At 38.3% G+C, this 20898-nt stretch overlaps 1 protein-coding gene across 10 annotated transcripts in view; it reads right to left on the minus strand.

Moving 5' to 3' along the window:
- MTERF1 (mitochondrial transcription termination factor 1) overlaps window positions 1-20898 on the minus strand; it is a 710255-nt gene that overhangs the window by 277318 nt on the left and 412039 nt on the right. For all 10 annotated transcript variants that reach the window (XR_010842225.1, XR_010842224.1, XR_010842223.1 and 7 more), the window contains one exon: window positions 19441-19688. The gene's annotated coding sequence lies outside the window, so the exon portion shown is untranslated. The remainder of the gene's footprint in view (window positions 1-19440; window positions 19689-20898) is intronic.

Raw genomic sequence — 20898 nt, forward strand, 5'->3', positions numbered from 1 at the left:
TCCCCTGGCACCTCACAAAATCCTTATCATGCCAGAGGAAATACTTGGAAGGAGCAGGTCAGTCTCCATGATAATAAACAGAATAGCAAACCACAGGGTTGTAGATTTGAGGATCCCCGGCTTCTTGGTGGTTGAAAGCATTTGGCCCTTGGCCTCACACTCACCCCAGCACCTGAGGTCTGTGGCTAAAGCAGCAAGAACTCCACTCCCCCACCTCGCAGGATTGTTCACTCAGCCTAATTGTCAGCTCCTGCTAAGAACATGTAACATCTCATTTTCCCAGAGATTGTGGAAATGCTGAGCTTTGCTTGTGGCCAAGTTGAGTAGTTAAGTGTCTGGAGTTTCCTTCCTTGATAGGCAAATGCTGTGGATGGTCTGAACGTTCCTCTGTAGGATGTTGTAGGATAAATGAATTCCAGTTTCCAGTTTGAAGCAAAGACCTGGACTCAAACACTCTCTGTGTGTAATTGTGTGTGGGCAGAGGGTCTCATTCAACTTGGTGTATTTACAATATATTGCCAATCTTATTAAATAGAAGAAAGTAACCAAAACACACACATGTGCAACAACAAAAGTGATATTCAAGGCATGCAAGAAGAGGGCACCTGAAAAGCCCTTCTCGCTTCCCAGGAGCTAGAGGGAAGGGTTTCAAGTCTCTTGATTCCAGCAAAGCAAAGAGAAGCAAGATAAGACTGTTGAGAGGTCAGCCTTGACAGCTAAGTGCTGAATTTCCATGTCTTTAGCTGTTTGACTAAGACATCTATGTGGAAAGTGAAAAACCCAACCACTTTTACAGATGATTTGTTTGTGTGGTACCAAATGTCCTGATTTCCCCTTTAGCAACTAGAAGATTTGAAAACAAAGTAACCACTGAAGTATCAACCGTGGATCAGATCTCTCATTACATGGAATTTTCTTGCAGAATACTGAACTCTAAATAATGGGACTTTTGCAATAGTTGATAACCCATAATTATTTTTACAAAGGCTAAGCCTTGTGAATGTATGGGTTTAAGCTGCTGAGTTGATATGACTCAAAGGTCTAACTTATTGCATGACCTATTAAAAAAATCTCTTACACTGACTGCCCTGTGCAGGTATTTCCACCTTAGAAACTAATTTGGTTTTTTTCTCAGGAGGTTCCCCCTTTAAAGTCCAAAATCCTTGGTTCACCTTGGGAGGGGAAATTTATTGATTGTTTTCTAAGATGATAGGTAAGGCAAGGGTCTTAGTGAAATGGACTCAGTATCTATGCCTTGCAGAGAGGAGATGGTAAAGGCAGAAATGTCTAACAGGGGCTGAAAGAGCTCCAAAGCAAGACTGGCCATCTTTGTGGCATGCAGTGTCAGAATCAGTTCTCTTACAGGCCTTTGGCAAAAAAGGAGACATGACCTCCCGCTGGACAGATATTGGTCACTCCCAAATAAAAAGGTGAATACCCAAATGGAAAATGAAAGTTCTTTTGTATGTGTGTACACACTAGTATATATACTACACTAGTAAAATTAGTATTTGGAGGCTTTTATTATTAAGGTTGTCATTTCTGAGATTGAAAGAGAGAGAGCGAGCCAAAATGGAAAAAACAGAGACCTTGGAGTCACTTTCTCTGAGGCAAGTTAAGTGAAACCAAAACTCTACTAGGGATAGATTTGCGGGTAAATACAATAAAAGCAAAATCTAATTTTCAAGGGAGATCACATCTGAAAAAGATGAATGTCATGAAACTTGTTTTTGTTGTCGCTGTTGTTTTCACTGGGGAAAAACAAAATGACTCACAAATTCCAGTTTGCTTTGAAAGGAGACATATTTGATGGGTGCTTCAGCAACTTCACAGTGCAGAAGGAAGGTTTTAACATAATATCTCCTTCAGCAAGCTAGTTTATCATACTCAACAGAAATGACAGCAGAAGGAAAAAAAGGATGGGAAACCATTCTGGGGTGAGCAAAGGGTGACAACAGGATGGGAAAATCCAGCTTCACCAAATATTTATTCATGCTTATATAAACCTCAGTTAGCTATCTTCAAATGCTAAGTCTCTGCTGAAGAAAAGCATTTGGAAATGCAACTTGGAAGTTGGTTGATGTCAATTATTTTGCTGCATTGTTGATTAATGTAATTGAAGTATATATTATAGAAACAGAAAAGGAAATGTGACTTCTTCAGGGACCCATTAATTTCTTAAGGACAAAGTGTTTGAAGGTTCAAAGGCTTTGTTGAAGCTTATTTTAAATTTAAAATTTCCATTGCCAGGGGATTGATTACCGTTCTTATATTAGCTTTGTCAAATACCAAGTTGATCTTAGCTCTTTCAAAGTTTTGTGGCACGTAACTGTTTTCAGAGCATTTTTTTAAAGAGAAGCCTATCTTACAAGTTCTCCCAAGGACAGACTTGTTTTCCCTTTACAAGAACAGCAAGAGGAAAATTTCTAAAGTCTTAAAAAGAGCAATTCCCACCCTCCCCATCTTTGGGATCTTGAAAGTCATTTCTGCAAGTCAGGTACAGCACCTCCTCATTCAAACACTTTCCCATATTAATTTCTGTTTGGCTTTAAAACATCAATTTATTTAAGTGGCTTTAAAACATCAATTTATTTAAGTGGCTTTGTGCATCTGAAGCTTAGTTATGTTGTTTAGGGACCCCTCAGTCAGATTCATTAAGCTTTTCCCATCTCTCCACCCCAGTGACTACACATAGTTCCTTTTATAACTCTGATCTCTTCCTCTGATCACTGTTTAAGGCACTCGCATAAACACGGCCCTTCGAAAGTAAGCCAAGATGTCCCAAGCACCCGTCTTTACTTGTACTGTCCCAACAGTGAACTTGTTAGTTCAAGAAGTCAGACAGCAGCATTTCTGGATCCTTGGAAACCCAGCCAAAAAGAAAACCATCATTTCATATAAGGGCAAGAACAGGAAATATGCCATTAGGAAATCAAGGTTAAGATGGCACTGCCATCCACCCAGATGAAGGTGGTCTGAGAGGACTGTGAAGCCACATTAGAAACGAAAGCATTATGACCCAGGGCTTTGCTGACATCCTAAGAGCACTTCAACAGAAAGTCTTTTTTTCTTACAACGAGAAACGTATTTTTCTCCTCATCAATTTTGCTTTTCCCTACCCTTCCAGTCCTGATGCTACTTCATGGTATTGGGAGTGTGATGTCCAGCCAGCAGAAGGCGCCCTGTTGGGATTCTCCTCCTTCCGGGTTGTCTCCAGGTCATACATGGAGTTGCAAATGCACTGGTGGGCTCAGACCTTGAGAACTGTCCCTCCACAGCAGCACCCAAGCCTCGAGTCCATGCAGCTCTGAGAACTGTTAGGCCTTGGCTAACGAGGACACATATCCTCTCATCTGGTGTGGGAGATTTTGCCTCAAGAAATGCTGTCACTCACACTGACTTTATTTTCAGTGACTTTTCTATTTGAGCCCAATTTGGGGGATGACTGTCTGGATCCTGTTGCAAATATCTGGAGGGCAGCTGCGGGCCAGGTCTGGGTGGAAGAAATATGACTTTGAAGATGCTCCCCTTCCCCCGATCCTCCCACAGCAGTGTATTCTAGGCCTGCTCCTTGTTCCAGATCTTTGTCTCAGCCTTCTCTCTGCCAAACCATGACCCCCGCACCCAGGCATAAACGTACTCCAACTATACCTGCTTCTGAATCCCCTAGTCCCAGAGAACTGGTAGGAGAATCTGGCCTGAGATGGCTTTAATGTGCTCCCAAACTCTAGTAACATTTGCTTATTAACTAGCTCTCTACCCCTTGGCTGAAAATAGTGAGGGGTGTGTGTGTGTGTGTGTGTGTGTGTGTGTGTGTGTGTGTGTGTGTGTGTGTGTGTAAAAAGGTAAAAATGAGTGGTGAAGACATTTGGGGACTGGGATGCATGGGGAGCAGTTTCCCATCACGTTAAAGTGGGAGTGGCGCTGACCCACTGATGTACACAGACAGCCAAACGCCCACAGGTGGGCCCTTAATAAAGGCAATGGATGGTGGTGATGATGATATGAACTGGGGAGGAAGAGAAAATATGATATGGAAACACAAAACAGAGGCTACAGTTGCACTGATGCTAAAAAAATATCCCCAGTGGGTGGCTGGTGGGCAGCATGGAGAAACACTTAAGGGGGCTGGACTTTGCCTACACAGTCCAGCTAAACACCCCCTCCAGTCTGGTGAGCACTGGAGGGGGGCTAAACTGGCCCTCTCATGGGCAATTCAGAGGTGCTGGGTTTTTACATCATTTTTAAACTTTGCAGGTCAGTTTCCTCTATACCTAAGAACGTGGGGACACCCTCGGCATTCTCCACTCTCAAAGAGCTTTCCTCTGCGAGGAGCTGCAAGAATAGAGCTGGTGAGTGGCCTCTGCTCATTGTTTTTGATAAATGGTAAGAGGGTAAATGCATTGGCAGGGACTTCCGCCTCCCCATTTCTTCAGCATTCAACAAACACAGACCAACATCCTCATCCTAGGGTCAGGCACTGTCCTAGACATTCAAGAAATAGAGGAGTAAGTGGTCCCTGCCAGGAGTTGAGGATGTAGGTTGTATTATCACCATTTGGCAGATGACAAAACAGAGTAGGAGAGGTTAAGTGGCTCAGAACCAGGGCTTCCTAAAATCAGAACTTAGTTTCCTAATAACTTCACTAGTTACTCAATTTGAGAATTGGAAGGCTACAAGAGACTTTTATGCTTTTCACAGTCATTTCTCCTTCAGGAAAGGAGACACAGAAACCAACCTAGGATACAACTCTCCCTCATCATTATCTCCATTAAATGGATGGAGAATCTGAGCTGGAGTGGTTGTGACCTGGCCAGTCATACTCTGCTACCAGGGCCATGCTATTGCTATGTCTCTACCAGTTTGTTCAACCCCAGTCACCTTTACAGATAGGCCTAGCTCCACCTTTCAGTACCGTCCTAGACCACTGAATGCTGCTGATGGTGAATAAGAGCATGGCTACAGTGCTATATGAATATCAACCCTGCAGATGTGGTTTTCACCCCTGCAGTGTAGTAGCTGAGAGCATAAACTTGTGAGTCAAACAGACCTGGATTTGAATCACTATTACCATATTTTAAATTTGAGGAAATGGAAGCATATAGAGTTTGTTACTTGCCCAAGATCACATAGCTTGTAAGTACAGAAACCATGCCAGGGTGTGACCTGTTCCTGTCTTACTCCAGAACCTACTCTTATTTCACTCTGGGATGCTATCTACCCACATTAATCCCAGCATTTATTGATAATAGGAACTATTCATTAGGCATTTCCTATGTGTCAGAAACTATACAAAGCCCTGTACATATACTGTCTCCTTGAATTATCTTCCATTTTTCTTTATAATTACCTCCATTTTATGTAAGAGGGAAGGAGGCCTAGAGAGATTCAATAATGTGCCAGCGCTAGAAAGTAGTCGAACTCAAACTGGATCCCAGGATTGGGATTGTCTGACTCTGAAACTCATTTTCTTAAGCACTATGTATGTTGTTTAGACAAGAGATCTGGAAAGGACTGATGGATTGGTGTCATATTTAAAATTTCCTTTCATCACTGGGTACAAGTTTCCATCACTGTCTTCTTGGATACAGAAGAACTGAGTGTTCAGTTTAGAAATGCAGGTTAGTGATTAGTAGCACAGGAGAAACAAATCTACAGAAACACAGGCCCTCAAATCTTTGATTTAAGAGGAACCTTTCAGATCATGTAGTCCAACTTCTCTTTTAGTTCAGAAAGTGGATGTTTTCATATCCCTGCCAGATGGAGGAGATCCTATACCTAAAAAGGAGAGTTCCAGCCTGGATTATCTAAAATGTATTTTTTCTGAAATTTGATTTACTTAAAAGAGCCAAGATACTGAATATCAGATTGGGTTTGTTAATACTGATAAATGTGGTGCTAGTTTTAATTAGCCTTGACTTCCAAATGGATCTCATACTGTGCTTTTCTGTGTTTTCTATGCTTTTAAAATATATATATATATAAAACCACTCCCACAATTCGAAGAACTGCTATTTTTAAAGAGAAATGAACAAATCAGATTTCATTAGTATTAAATGGTGAGGTGGAAACATCACAGGCCTCAGGGTTAAACAAACCTGGCTGTTGAATCCCTGCTCTGTTCCTTATAATTTGTGTGGCTTTAGCCTCTTCTTCACCTCTCTGAGCCTTGGTCTCCATCTGTCAATGGTGTTTCTACCTACCTTCCAAGACTGTGTGAAAATTAAATGAGATATTGCTGTAAGTCACTTATTAGATCTCTTCCCTCCTTTCCCCTTTTATTCTTTTCACCAGTTAAAAGTACAGCTTTCAGGGGGCGAGGGCAGCTCAGGGTGGGGCTGGGGAAGGGGGAATGTTATACTGAAGTTCCTAAAAGTGTTTGGCAAATGATGCATCACAAAGTCCTAAGGTTCTTCCCACAGTGTCTTGGGATGACAGCTAATGAACTCAGAAACATAAAACAGATAAAAAGGAAGTTGGACAAGAAGGAGGAGGAGGTAGCTGAGATACAGTAAGAAAACATTTCAAGATTCTATAGCATTATAATTTAAGTTCTCATCTGCATCTCATTATCTTAATAATCCAAAACAACAGCCCTTCAATGTCTCCCACAGAAGGAGGATGGGGAATGATTTTTCTGCACAGGGTCCCCAGCCTCTCTATCACGTTAGATATTATTTCCAAATGTTGAGTGTCGAGGGAGTGTTTCACATTCTCCTAATCATTAAACAGTTTGGCTCTCTTTGGGGACGGGATGAGTTTAGCAACCCACAGAGCAGCCTCCTAGAATAGCCGTCTCTGGAATTCCAAAACTCCAACAGGAATACAGCGTGGTATGTGGAGCCTCTGTAAGAAGTACAAGAGGGAAGAGATATGGGAACATATGTATATGTGTAACTGATTCACTTTGTTATAAAGCAGAAACTAACACAACATTGTAAAGCAATTATACTCCAATAAAGATATTAAAAAAAAAAAAGAAGTACTTTATCCAAATCTGCATCCTCCTTTTGGAGTCTACAGACAAAACTCAGTTCAATCGGCCATGTAGGATTTATTTCATTTTTTTTCTCCTGGAAAATATAATGATATTTGAGAAGTATTTATTTTGAAATATTTCAAACTTACAAAGGAGTTGCAATAATAGTGCAAGGGATCTTATATGCCCTTCACACAAATTCCTCAAATGTTAACGTTTATAGCACAGTTGTTTTAATTATTATCTCTCTAATTATATATAATTATTATCATTACTGTTTTCTAAAACCATTTGAGAACAAGTTACAGATATGAAGCCTCTTTACCCCTAAATATTCAATGTATTTCCTAAAAATAAGGGCACTTTCCCACATAAACATGGTACAATTATTATAATCAAGAAATTAGCAGTGCTAAAACACTGTTATCTAATCCTTGGACCTTATTCAAATTTCACTGTTGTCACAACAATAGACTCTATGACAAAAGGATGCAATCCATAATCAGACATTGCCTTTCATCTCTTTAGTCTCCTTTAATCTTGAACTCTTCCTCTGTCTTTGTCTTTTAGGACCTCGATAATTTTGAAAACTATAGGCCATTTATTTTGTGGAATGCCCCTAAATTTGGATTTGTCTGATGTTTCCTCATAACTATTTTCAGGTTATGTATATTTGGCAGGAATATCCTCAGAGATATGATGGCTGTTTCTCAATGGGTCATACCAGGAAGCACCTGATGTCAATTGGTCCTATTTTACCATCTTAATTTGAGACTGTTTTTCTCTTTGTAATTAATAAAAATCTTGTAGGAAAATACTTGGAGACTATTTAAACATTGTCCTTCTCCTCAAACTTTAACTCACTAGTTTTATCCTTTAAACTAATTTAGAACTTTCCCCTTTTTGTAACTTTTGGCTCAAAAAATAACAAAGTTGTACTATTAATTAAAGTTCATGTCCCCAGAAAGGCATATATAAGAAGGGTGCACTTTGAGATACACGATGCTGTCCCATGACAGAGCCCAGATGCCCAGAGACCAGGCTTGCGTTCTCTGGTGTCTCTAAGGTCCCTGTGTCTTTTAACAATTCCTTCCACTCCCCCTGGGAGAGAACTCTTTCAAACAGTCCTCCAAGCTGGGGCTGGGACAAACTGGCCCCCTGCCAGCCTCCAGAGAATCTCCCATGCCTGTCTTACTCCCATCCCTGAGACTGCAGTCTGGTGGCTTGCTTTGGGGGCTTTTTGCAGAGCTTTTGTCTTTTTGAGTCTGTGGATTCCTTTATGATGGCTTCTTATTGTTTACACTGGAAATTGTTAGCTTTTGCCTCTGGCAGGGCCCTAAGCTCCGAGCCCCGTGTCTGAACTGATAGACTAGAGTGGTGAAGCGAGTTGGGGGACCATCAGAAGGGCAAGGAGAAGGCCCCACCACCATGTGAGAGCTCAGGCTCTTTATTCTTCGAAAGACCCTATGCAAATGCAAACAGCTTGAGAGAAGCTGTATCTTAAGCACAGCAAACAGGTCTCCTCAGGAGCCCTTGTCCCATTGGGGGATCTTCCCGCCACAGTCCCAGGTGTGCTCTCCCTGTCCTTTCCCTTCTACTCCCACACAGGACACAAACTTGGGGCTGGCCTTTTCCTTTCAGGTCCTGCTTTCTTATTTTGAAACAAATGGAGAAAAAATTAAAAAGAAACAAAATGGCATTCTTTTCTGTCTACCTAGGGTCCAGTGAAGATTTTAAGTGCCACAGTCTGCAGCACCTGCCATGGTCACTTGGACGGCCAGTGCTGGAACTTCCGAGCCCAGCCTCGGTAGCCGCAGCCACAGCCCACTCCAGAATAAGCCAGATGCTTGCTTGCTTGCTTCCTTCCATCCTTCCATCCTCCCCTCTCCCTCCTTCTCTCTCTCCCTTTCTTTCTTTCCTCTCTCCCTCTCTCCCTCCCTCCCTCCCTCCCTCCCTCTCTCTCTCTCTCTCTCTCTCTCTCTCTCTCTTTCTCTTTCTTTCTTTCTTTCTTTCTTTCTTTCTTTCTTTCTTTCTTTCTTTCTTTCTTTCTTTCTTTCTTTCTTTCTTTCTTTCTTTCTTTCTTTCTTTCTTTCTTTCTTTCTTTCCCTTTCTTGCTCCCCTCCCCCATCTTTCTTTCTTTTTAAAGAAATCCATGATATGAATTGAAGTACAATAGGTAGTTTTTAAAATTGAGATATAGTTCACATAGCACACCATTTGCCCATTTAAAGTGTACAGTTTGATGGTATTAGTGTATTTGCAGAGTTGCACAACTATAACCACAATCAAATTTAGAACATTTACATCACCCCAAAAAGAAACCCGATACCCAATAGCACTGACTCCCAAGGGGTAGTTTTAAAAATGACAGATGCTGTTTCTTGAGCAATATTTGCCCATCTTTTGTTCTTTTACTGGACTTAACTATTCAGTCACTATCTTTCAGAAGAGCTGTGCCTGCAGTGGGCTCTCTGAGAAGACTTAATTGATGGCAGCTATGCAGTTGGGTTTCCTTCCCTAGGGAGCACTAACATGAACTTTGCTTAGTAAATTTTGATTTAGAATTTCTTCTGACTTGTTCCCTGGAGAATCATGAATGGGTTATTCTTAGGAAGTGACAGGATTATGGGAATCATCTTTTCTAGGATTTACAGTTTTAGTAGCACTTTCATATACACAATGTTATTTTATTCTCCCAAACAACAGTCAGAAGTAAAAGTAACAATAGAACTCACTTATTAAGTGCTTATTCTGTGCTTGGCAACTCTAAGTAGTTCCCATACATGCATTAACTCATCTGATCCTCAAGCACCCGATGAGACAGGGCTCTGGTAAAATTAGCCAGAAATGCAGAGAGGTTAAATGATGATAAGCCCAGGATCATAGAGCTGGTAAGGGCAGAGTTGAGGTGTGTGCATATGCAGTTTGATTCCAATCTGAACTCTAAATACCACTCTTACTGCCTCTAGTGTTCCCATTTTGGAAGCAAGGACTGAGGCTTTGAGAGGTTATATGTTATAAGAAGAACTAGTTAGGACCTGAATACAAGTATTTGGACCCCAAGCTTAATGCTATAATGAGGTAACATGCCTCCTCCATCAATGACTTAATTCAGCATCTTGCCAGGTACACAGAATCAAGTCCTTTAGCTAAGCCAAGCAAACAAACAAAAAGAAAGAGAAAATATTTCTTGTTGAAGCTTCATCTCTTAAACTGCAGTGTCGTTATTGTGACATAAGATTGGCTATACTTTTGGTGGGCCAGAAGCATTTTTCAAACCTATCTCCAAGGTCAGTTTTTCCTTCCTATCTGTGCCTCCTTTTGCAACCTCTCTTGATTTCTCTTTCTCCATGTTTCCTATTCACAAACAGGGAATGAGCCACATGGATTTAATAACCAGGGCATTGATTCATGTAGACTTTCATCTAATCAGAAAGAACAGTGGCAGGTCCAAGAACTCATTTGGTTGTATATCTTTTTAAAAGAGTTGACACACATGTCCTTTAGAGTAGAGAGAAAATAATAAAATTTAAAAAGCAAAAGCCAGCTCAGACCTGCCAGCTGCAATGATCAGTTACACAGAAGAGATCCATGGAATTCTGAAGCCATTTGGGTTTTGTTATGTTTGCTGAAACAGCACCAACTGTGATCTCTACTGCTTTAAACGGTTTAATGACTTTTGGATAAGCCTTCAGAGTTAAATGGTTAAATCACCAAATGCTCCAAAAAATAATTATGCAAACAATTTTCTGGCTAATTATCTAACATGAACAGAAGCACACAGCTGCTAAGACATGTAATTGCTGTTTCATCAGGGCTGGCTATTGTATATACATGGTTCCTTTACTGATCTCAGTGTGGTTTGGTGGGAGGCCACTAACATAGTATCTCATGAAATGAGCAAGTTAAAAGTCCCAGCTCTGGTCCAGCTAGTCACTCACTTTGATTCTTTTTCTAAGGGAATGGATTAAATCAAACCCATCCATAGTGGACAAGCACATAACTAGTATGTACATTTGTGTGGTATATCTAAGTCTTGGGCATATATATTTAAATGTCCAATGTGGAAAAATATAAATATTTTAAATTACTGGATATAAAAGGTACATATAGAAAACTTACACATATCCTAATTGTTCAGTTTACAAATGAGCACTCTCATGTAACCAGCCCCTAAAGCAAGAAATGGAACTTCACCAGGACCACAGAAGCCTCCTTTGTCCTTCCAATTTCTACTCCCTCCAAGGGTGGGTACTATCCTCACTTCTATCAACAGAGATTAATTGTACCTGTTTTGCACTAAATTTAAATGAAACCATATATCCTCACTTCTATCAAAAGGGATTAATTGTACCTGTTTTGCACTAAATTTAAACGAAACCATACAGTGTATACCCTTTTGTGCCTAGCTGCTTTCATACAGTACCATGTTTGTAAAATGTATCTATACTGTTGCAGTTTGTTCAATTCTCATTGCTGTATAGTATCTCATTGTGTGAACACTACAATTTATCATTCTACTGTTAATAGGTCTTTGGATAGTTTCTGGTTTGGGGATATTATGAATAAAGCTGCTATAAATATTGAGTACATCACTTGGTAAACATATCCATGCACCTGGGTCTATACCTAGGAGCAGAATTGCTGGGCTGTATGGTCTATCTCCAGCTTTAGTAGATGCTGCCAAACAGTTGTGCCAGTTTTCACCCCCACCAGCACTAGAGGGAAGTTGTTATGAATGTTGTAAAGAATTCTAACTGATGCTTGCTAAACTTTAAAGGATGGTGTGGAGTGAGGAAGAAGAGTTAATGGTAGGTCTAATGGAAAGTGTTCCAGAAATATGGCCTTGTGAGGAAAGGATAAGGTTGGAGAAAGAAGCCTGGTGGAGGAAGCAGTCAAGTTCAAGGTCATTTGGTAGATAGGAGAAGACTCCATGGATGTTTATCATCGACTCTGTCATCTTCTGTAGTATGTGACATGGTCCTAGCAAATCACCCCAGGTCTTTCTTTCTTTTCTCTTTAGTCCACGTGGCGTGTGCTCAAGGGCCGCTCAGCTCTGAGGGCCACTCTGGAGACTTGGGGATGCCCTCCCTCTCACCTGGCTGCCCACGCTGTGGTATATGAATACTTAACACAGATATCTCGCCCTTCTGATGCTAGGGGAATGAAGGATGAGAAGTGAGGAGCAGACAAAGAGAAATCAGAGAGAACAGAATGAAAATCTGAGTCGAGTCCAGTTATCTGGTTGTGTAACTTTAAGCAAATCACTCAAATCCTCTCATGGCTTTGTTTTCCTCAGCTACAAAAAATTGAAGGCAACAATTCTTAACTCACTAGGTTTATTTGATGATCAAATGAATTAAAAAAGAATATATATGGAAATGTTTTCAAAACTTTAAAAAGCAAACATTTGCTGTCTTTTCTACAGGGTATTATTATTAATACTCAAATCATCACTTTAAATAGAAATGTATCTCCAAGAAGTGATATCAGTTCTATTTTACTATTCAAATTTGCTATTCAAATTTATTGCATTAACAGAATAAGAAATAATCCTTCTCAGTAATGTTAACAGGAGTTACAAACAAAAATGTCTGAAATAGTGGCATTTACCCAGGATTACCCATAATTCATTGGGTTCAGTCATCCAGACCTCCATCCAGACTTGCATCCATTAATTAATTATTTTAACAAACATGTTTATTGAGTATGTACCCTTTTGTTTTAGGACGATTCTAGGCAGAGATTCACAACAGGATTCAAAGATGGACTTCAAGGGGTCCCTGAACATTCTGATTTTATATGGAGAGGAATGTGGGGGGTGACTTCTGTCATCAGATTCTCACAGAACTCTGAAAAACCCACCCTCTCCCAAAATAAGGTTAAGAAGCACCGTTTCAGGGATTTGTAGGATAAAGGAATATGAACTCTATATAAAATAATATGTGATGATTTATATAAGAACTTCAAAATTAAGTTGACAATAGACTCCCCATTAGCAATAATAGATGCCACAGAATAACAGAATAATATCTTTAAAATGCTGAGGAAAAATAAATATTAACTTAGAATAATATATCAAGCTTGATTATTATTCAAGTGTAGGGTGAAATAAAGAAAGGCACTTTGAGAAAAAAACAAAGATTAAGAGAGTTTACCAACTTTAGACCCTTGTCAAAATAACTATCAATTGGGCTTCCCTGGTGGCGCAGTGGTTGAGAGTTCACCTGCCAATGCAGGGGACCCGGGTTCGTGCCCCGGTTCGGGAAGATCCCACATGCCGCGGAGCGGCTGGGCCCATGAGCCATGGCCGCTGAGCCTGTGCGTCTGGAGCCTGTGCTCCTCAACGGGAGATGCCACAACAGTGAGAGGCCGGAGTACCACACACACAAAATAATAATAATAACTATCAATAAATATTATCCAAGAAACAGGGACTTTAAGTGCAGAGTAAAAATGTAAGAGGGAATCATGAGCAAAAAAATATTGTGAACATGGTTGTAAATTTAAAGAAACATTGTCTTAAAAAAATCAATGAGGGTGTTGTTTAAACAACAAGAAATTAAAATGCTAGATGACAATAACATGGACCAAGGGAGTGGGAGAGGCTGAAATTATAAACTCCAAGTTCATTGTATTATTCAGGAGGAAGATAGAGATAGGCTTAATTTAGACTTTAAGCAAGTATGCCTTTTAAAATTTAAGAGAAATGCTCAAAGAATAAGGGAAAATGTGTAATTTCAAAACAAGAACATGTAAAAGAAATGATTAAAGAATTCTAGAGTGATCTAATAAGAAATAGGAAGAAAAAAATATATATGCTAAGAAAAAATAACATAGTAGAAAAAGTCTAGATACATTAGTAATCTCAGGAAATGTAGACAGTTTAAACTGGTTTGTTCAAAAGTAGAGATCAGATCATTTTTAAGAAACACAATCCATTATGTGCTGTTTATAAGAGTTGTACCTAAAACATAATGATGCTTAAAGATTGAAATGGATGAGAAAAGATAAAACAGGTAAAGAATAATATTGCTGGAGAAGCAATATTAAGGCAAAAAGAGCATCATTTGGAATAAAGTCATGATATAATCATTGAAGAGCAGCTCACAGGGAAGCAAAGTAATGCTGAATCTGTATGTTCTGAGCAAAACAGGGTCCTGGCTTATAAAATAAATTTGACAAATCTCTCTTAATGGGAAATAATTTTTGCATGCCTCTTTCATAAACTGATCATAAGCAGTAAAAATTGATAAAGATATAAACATTTTGAACAACACAAGTAACTGGCCAGCCTTAAAGGAGACCTGTATAGAAGAAGCCTGTATTCCTCACATAGAGAATTCACATTGTTTTCAAGTACACATTGAAAATACTGACCACAAAAGAAGTCCTAAGAAATACCAAAGAATCAAGAACACTGACCACATTCTCTTTCTATAATGCAATTATATCAGACATCAACAACAAACGCCCCCCCCAAATACCCCATATATTTGGAAATGAAAATCATCTTATAAATATTCATGAATCAGAGAAGAAATAATAATGGAACTTATGAGATATTTAGAACTGAATGACCACAAATCACTACCTAGAAAAACTTGTGGGATGCCAGCATAGCCTTAAATTTACATTTATTAAAACAATGTTGAAATTGCAATGATAAAGCTAGGCAACGCTATTGTGGAAGAGAAGATCGGGGAAGTTTTCAAAGGAGGAATGTCCGATCTGAGAATTTAAAGATAGGGAAGAAGAAGAGGTAGAGGAGGAACCTGGAGGAGAATATTCTTGGAAAAAAAGAAAAATCAGTGGTAAATTATAAATAAGAAGGAGCTATTGTGCCTAAAGATAGTTACATTGGGTTTGTCGGAGGCTTGTTTTAGACATACCCTCTGAGTTTTGTTACACAAAAAAATTCCTTTAAAGTTAAAAGAGAAAATTCTTAAAGTAATAAACCTGAAATTGGATTGGCCATTTATAGCACAAAATAATTGGTCTGAAAGTTATAAGGAGTTTGGAGCAGTTTCATGCACCATTAGGTGGTAATCCCTGAACCAGCAGTAGGGAATGGTCCCTAGAAAAAGATACTGTGACAGAATTAGGATAACTGACATCAAAACTACATACTGGGGCTTCAATTCCTGCAATGGAAGAATAGCTTTTTATTGGATTAATGCTTCTGCAGATATTAGACAAAATATAAAAAAGAGCTGTTGGAAGGCACTGAACAGTGACCAGAAGTAGGCAGAAACAGGGAAGCATTTGGCCCATGAAAGAAGGGAGTTTGTCCTCTGAGGAGATTCCCAGGCTGCACGCTACACAGGGTGCTAGAGCTTAAGCAAAAAAACCCACTGTCTTCTTTGCCTGAAGGGTCAGAGGAAAGAGTGTGGGATAAATAGAATGGCTGGAAATGGAGGGTGTGGATCCCAGAAAGGAGGAAGCCATGGTAAAGGAGGGGACTAGACTCTGCATATAAACTCCGTTCAAAACCATAATTGACCTCTGAGCAGTACAGGCACAAGTGGGATTCCAAATATCCCCAAAGGAGAAAATGACATCTAGGCAGCTGAGAGAGCTGAGAAAAGATTTCTGCTGCTGGAACCGCAGGGGAAACTGCACTTTGAGTCTTGACAAGTTAGAAGAGCTTGGTAAACTCTTTGGACTTGCCATCGAAACACCAGAGAGACCTTAAGAGTAAAGATCATATAACAGAATTAATGGGTTTACTCTAAAACTAAGGAAAAATAAAAATAGATCCAGTAGAGCATAAAACCAAGCCTACAAAAGTTTATGGTGATCTGTTAATAATTTGACTGCTGGCTGGAACAAAATTTGACACTCTTCAGGATAAGATTACAGGATACGAAGTCTCTCCAATGTATCATTGTGACACACAGCCAAGAGAAAAATCAATCAGTAAAAACAGACTGATAAGTGCCCCAGATATTGGAATTATGGGATGGGAATTTCAGGAGAGAATTAAAGACTGAAAAGGAACCAGATGGAAATCCTAAAACTGAAAAATACATTATCTGACATTTAAAAAATCTTAAATGAAAATTAACAGCTTATAGAGAAAAAAAATTTTTTAATAATGAAACTTAAAGGCAGACCAATAGAAATTATCCAAACTGAAATGCAGAGAGCAAAAAGATTGGGAAGAGAATGAACATGTGTGTCAGTATCAGGTGACGTCACACAGGTGTAAATTGAGTTCCAGAAGGAGAAGAGAGAAATAATAGAGAAAGAAAAAATACTTCAAGAAATAATGGTTCAATATTCTTTTAATGGTTCAATATTTTTAGGGTTGATTAAAAAATAAATTTAGCATCCCATGGATCAAAGATGTTGAATGAATCCCAGTGGATAAATATTAAGAACCCCAGCACAATAAACACTAAGATAACCACATCTTGGAACATCATAGACAAACTGCTGAAAACCAGAGATAAAGAAAAAACTCTTAGCACAATCAGGGAAAAAGACATTTTAAATATAGGGGACAATGATTACAATAACTGCTGACTTCAGAAGCAGTGAAAGCCAGAAGATGATGGAAGGACATCTTTTAAAACTCATCATCAAGAATTTAATATCTAGGGAAATATCTTTAAAAATTAAAGTTAATTAAAGACATTTTTAAGCAGATAAAAGCAGAGAACATTCTCACCTGCAGAATTGACTACAAAAAAGTGCTAAAGATTCTAAATGTCTAAATTTTAAAAAAATTTAATCTAAAATGCTAAAAATTATTCAAAGGGGAAATGATATAAGTTGGAAATTCAGATCTATAAGAAGAAAGTATGAGTAATAGTATTGGTAAATATGTGGGTAATTATAAAATACTACTTTCCCTTCTAAAAAAAATCTTTATAAGTCAGCTGATAAACAATTTATCATGAAGTGTTATAACAGATGTAGCAGTAAAATATTTGATAACAATAGCACAGAAAAGGGCCAGGGTATAAAAGGAATTGTACTGTTGCAAGTAGTACAATATTAATTCAACATAGACTGTGCTAGGTTAAGGATGTATATTGTAATTCCCAAGAAAAGATATAAAGTATAGGAAAAAAAAGCCAACAGCAGAGAATATTGAATAAAATACTAAAAATTCATTGATTATCACAAAAAAACACAGGAAAAAGGAAACAAAGAACAGAAGAGGCAAAAATAAATAGAAAGATAATAGACTTAAACCCAATTATATCAATAATCAGATGAAATGTGAATGGATTAAACACTACAATTAAAAGGCAGAGATTAACAGACTGGGAAGAAGAACAACAAATAAGACCCAACTATCCTGTTTATAGGAGAGGTACTTTAAATATAAAGACACAAGTTGAAAGTTAAAGGATGAAAAAAAATAGACCATGTGCAGAATATGTGTAAGCCATATTAATATCAAAGTTGACTTCAAGACAGAATATTACCAGAGATAAAAATATTTTATCATAGTGAAAAAATGAACCAATTCATCCAGAGTTGCCATAATGGTAAATGTGTATACATCTACTAATTAAACTGCATATAAAATTGAGTTGAGTGGCAAAGTTGTCCCCCATTTTCTGTGGGAGAGCGCCTATCCTTTTTGTGGCTGTTGCATACCCAGGAATGATGAGAGTAGAGACGGTTTAAATAATGATTACAGGGAGTGTAATTGTATGTGTAATGTAGCTAAATGGTATGCTTATTCCTGCCATGAAACTATATTTGGATTTCAGGTGGCAACTGTTTGTTTCTTTTTTAACTTGAAAATTTAAAATGTTACTCTTTTTATGGATATAACCCCAAGTTCATGAACTATATTTGGTGATTTCCTTTGCACACTTCTCTAAGCAGGAGTTGTGACTTTGAAAATAAGCTGGGTCAACAGCCCAAGGTAGTCTATGTCATGGCCATAATGTCTCTTGTGGTGAGGCCATTCCTTTGTTGTTTCTTTCTGAGTGTTGGGCTACAGTTGGTCCCACAGATTGCTGAAATCCTGGCATTAGAGACAGCAATCAGTATGCAGTCTTTTTGCTTTACCATAATAATCACATGCATGACAACACACTGAGTCATCCCACTATTCAACATTTCCGAAAGTTTCGTTTGCCATGAAGTTGTTTGGGACTCAGAAATAATTGCAAATTATAGGAAGACTATCATATTGACCCAACAAAACGAACAAAAGGAGACCTTCAGGAAAGGAAAGAGAGAATCAGAGATTCATTAAATTCAGAAGGATCCCTGTCAGTCATCTCGAAGAGCATTTTATAAATTTAATGAACATAAAAATCATCTGCGGATGTTGTTAAAGTGCAGATTCCCAGATCCCATCCCCAGAAACTAAAATTTATGATCTGGGATGGGACCCAAGAATCTAAATTTTTAACAACTTCTCTGTGCAAGAAGACCTCAGATTACACTTTGAGAAACACTGATCTAGTTTCAACAGACCAGACATGACAAGCAGTTTCCAGCATCTGCTTGAAACTCCAGCCATGGTGAGCTCACCACCCCACAAAGCAGCCCCATTTCATTTTAGCAAGTTCTCCCTTGTTCTGAGCCCAAGTCTACCTTTGCCTCCTTTATCTTCAGGCTCTTCCCTCTGAAGCTACACAGAATAAGTCATATATTTCTCCTTTTATGATGACCCTTTATATTTTAAATATAGTTATTGGGTCTCCTTAATACTACTAGTTACCTCAATAGTTTCTAAAATGGTATTATATCTAGACATATCACCCATCTTTATGATTGTAGTGTGTGACTTAAAATGCAGTATCAGACCTGGTAAACATATTTCAATTTATCCTCACAACTATAAAGCTCAGTGAAGGTCATTACTTACCCTGGTTTGCCTTCATGGGTGTTTGTTTTTAAGAATTATACTACTATACAGGTAGTATAATTTATCCAACTTTGTCCTTTTAAAACAATGTTTTGGCTATTCTAGGCCCTTTGCATTTCCATATAAATTCATAATCAGCTTATCAAGTTGTCCAAAAGAATTGTTGGAATTTGTTTGGATTCCACTGAACCTATACATCAATTTAAGTAAAACTGACATTTTAACAATTTTGATTCCTATGTTTCATGAACACAATATATCTCTCCATTTATTTAGGTCTTCTTGAATTTCCTTCTGCTTTGTTTTATATTTTTGAAGTGGATCCCTAAGTATTTCACATTTTGATGTTATTTAAAATGTTAAAATTAAATTTCCACTTGCTAACTAAATTTCCAGGTTGCTAATATATTGATCTACAATTAACTTTTATATATGCATAATATATATATTGTAAATGTAATGTACATGTGAATTGTAAATGTGCTAATCTCACTTGTTGTAGTTTTTTGGTAGATTCCATAGGATTTTCTATTTAGATTATAATGTCATCTGTGAATAATATATAAAGACAGTTTCACTTCTTCTTTTACAACCTAGGTGCCTTTAATTTTTTTCTTACCTTATTTAACTGATAGGAACTTCTGATACAATGATGAATAGAAGCAGGGAGTGTGGACATTCATGCTCTTTTTCTGATCTTAGATGGTAGGGTAAACATCCAGACTTTCATCAGTAGGTATGAGGTTAGTCGTAGGTTTTCTGTAGATGCAGTATATAAGGTTGAGGAAACTCCCATCTAATCCTACTTGCTGAGATTTGTGTGCTTTTGTTACAAATCGAATGGAGCAGGAATCAGCATTCTTTTTTCTATAAACAGACAAGCAATAAATACTTTAGGCTATCGAGGACATATATTGTCTCTGTCACACATTCTTTGATTTTTTTTGTACAACTCTTTAAAAATATAAAAAACATCCTTAGCTTGTGGGCCATGGACTGTAGTTTGCTGATCCCTGATCTAACAGTTTGTTATGCCTACAATTCTCACAACTCACACTAGGGGGCAGTAGTATCAAATTGCCAAGCCTCCACATCCCCACTTTTGGGGTACCAGAGAAATGGAATGAATTGATAGCTTAATTTTAGTCATTAAATGTACTACTTTTCAGTAAAGTATTCCCAGGAAGAGATAGTAATCTCTATTTGCCTATATCAACAATAGTATTAAGAGAGAAGACTAATGAGAAAGGATATAAATATTATAATAAGTAATTGAAAATCAAAATGCCTTCACATTTTGCCCATCTACAACATTTCCAGTTATCAAAATACATTCTGGTCTCTGCTGGTCCAGATGGGCCAGCCACTAATTGACTCAATTCTTTCAGTCCCTTTATATTTGCAAATCTGAGTTACACTACTCATCTGTACTCACTAAACAACTAAGGAAAGTTAAGGGTCTTCTAAGATCTCTTGGGCTCCTATTTTCTCTGTCTATTGTGTTTTGCACCAGAGACTTACTTCTGTATGTCCAAATACTGAATAGTTTTTCATAATATTTAGGTCTCACAAGAGAAAGCAGAGCACTAGACCCCTTGAGGCTAAGACACAGCATAAAAGCAGGACAGGAGGGAAGCATGATGCATGTGCAATAGCCCAGGCTTAGATAAAATAAGACAGTTCTGGGATCCCCCCTGCCTCCTCCACTGCTTCTCAAATGTGTGACCTTGGGCAATCCCTTTGCATGGGCCTGGCACACTGTAAGTTCTCAGCTTTCCTTGAAGAGAAGAGAAGATGGAAAAGTCTAGAACCATCATTTCCAGGGTTTTTTTTTTTTTTTCCTTTTAAAAAAAAATTATTTTGTTTATTTTTTTATACAGCAGGTTCTTATTAATTATCTATTTTATACATATTAGTGTATACATGTCAATCCCAATCTCCCAATTCATCCCACCACAACCACCTCCCCACCCCTGCTTTCCCCCCTTGGTGTCCATATGTTTGTTCCCTATATCTGTGTCTCTATTTCTGCCTTGTTTTTGTTTTTTTTTTTTTCCTTCTTAAGCATTGGAGTTTT

The sequence above is a fragment of the Kogia breviceps genome, chromosome 9, assembly GCF_026419965.1.
Source record: "Kogia breviceps isolate mKogBre1 chromosome 9, mKogBre1 haplotype 1, whole genome shotgun sequence".
In the NCBI taxonomy this organism is placed as follows: domain Eukaryota; kingdom Metazoa; phylum Chordata; class Mammalia; order Artiodactyla; family Physeteridae; genus Kogia; species Kogia breviceps.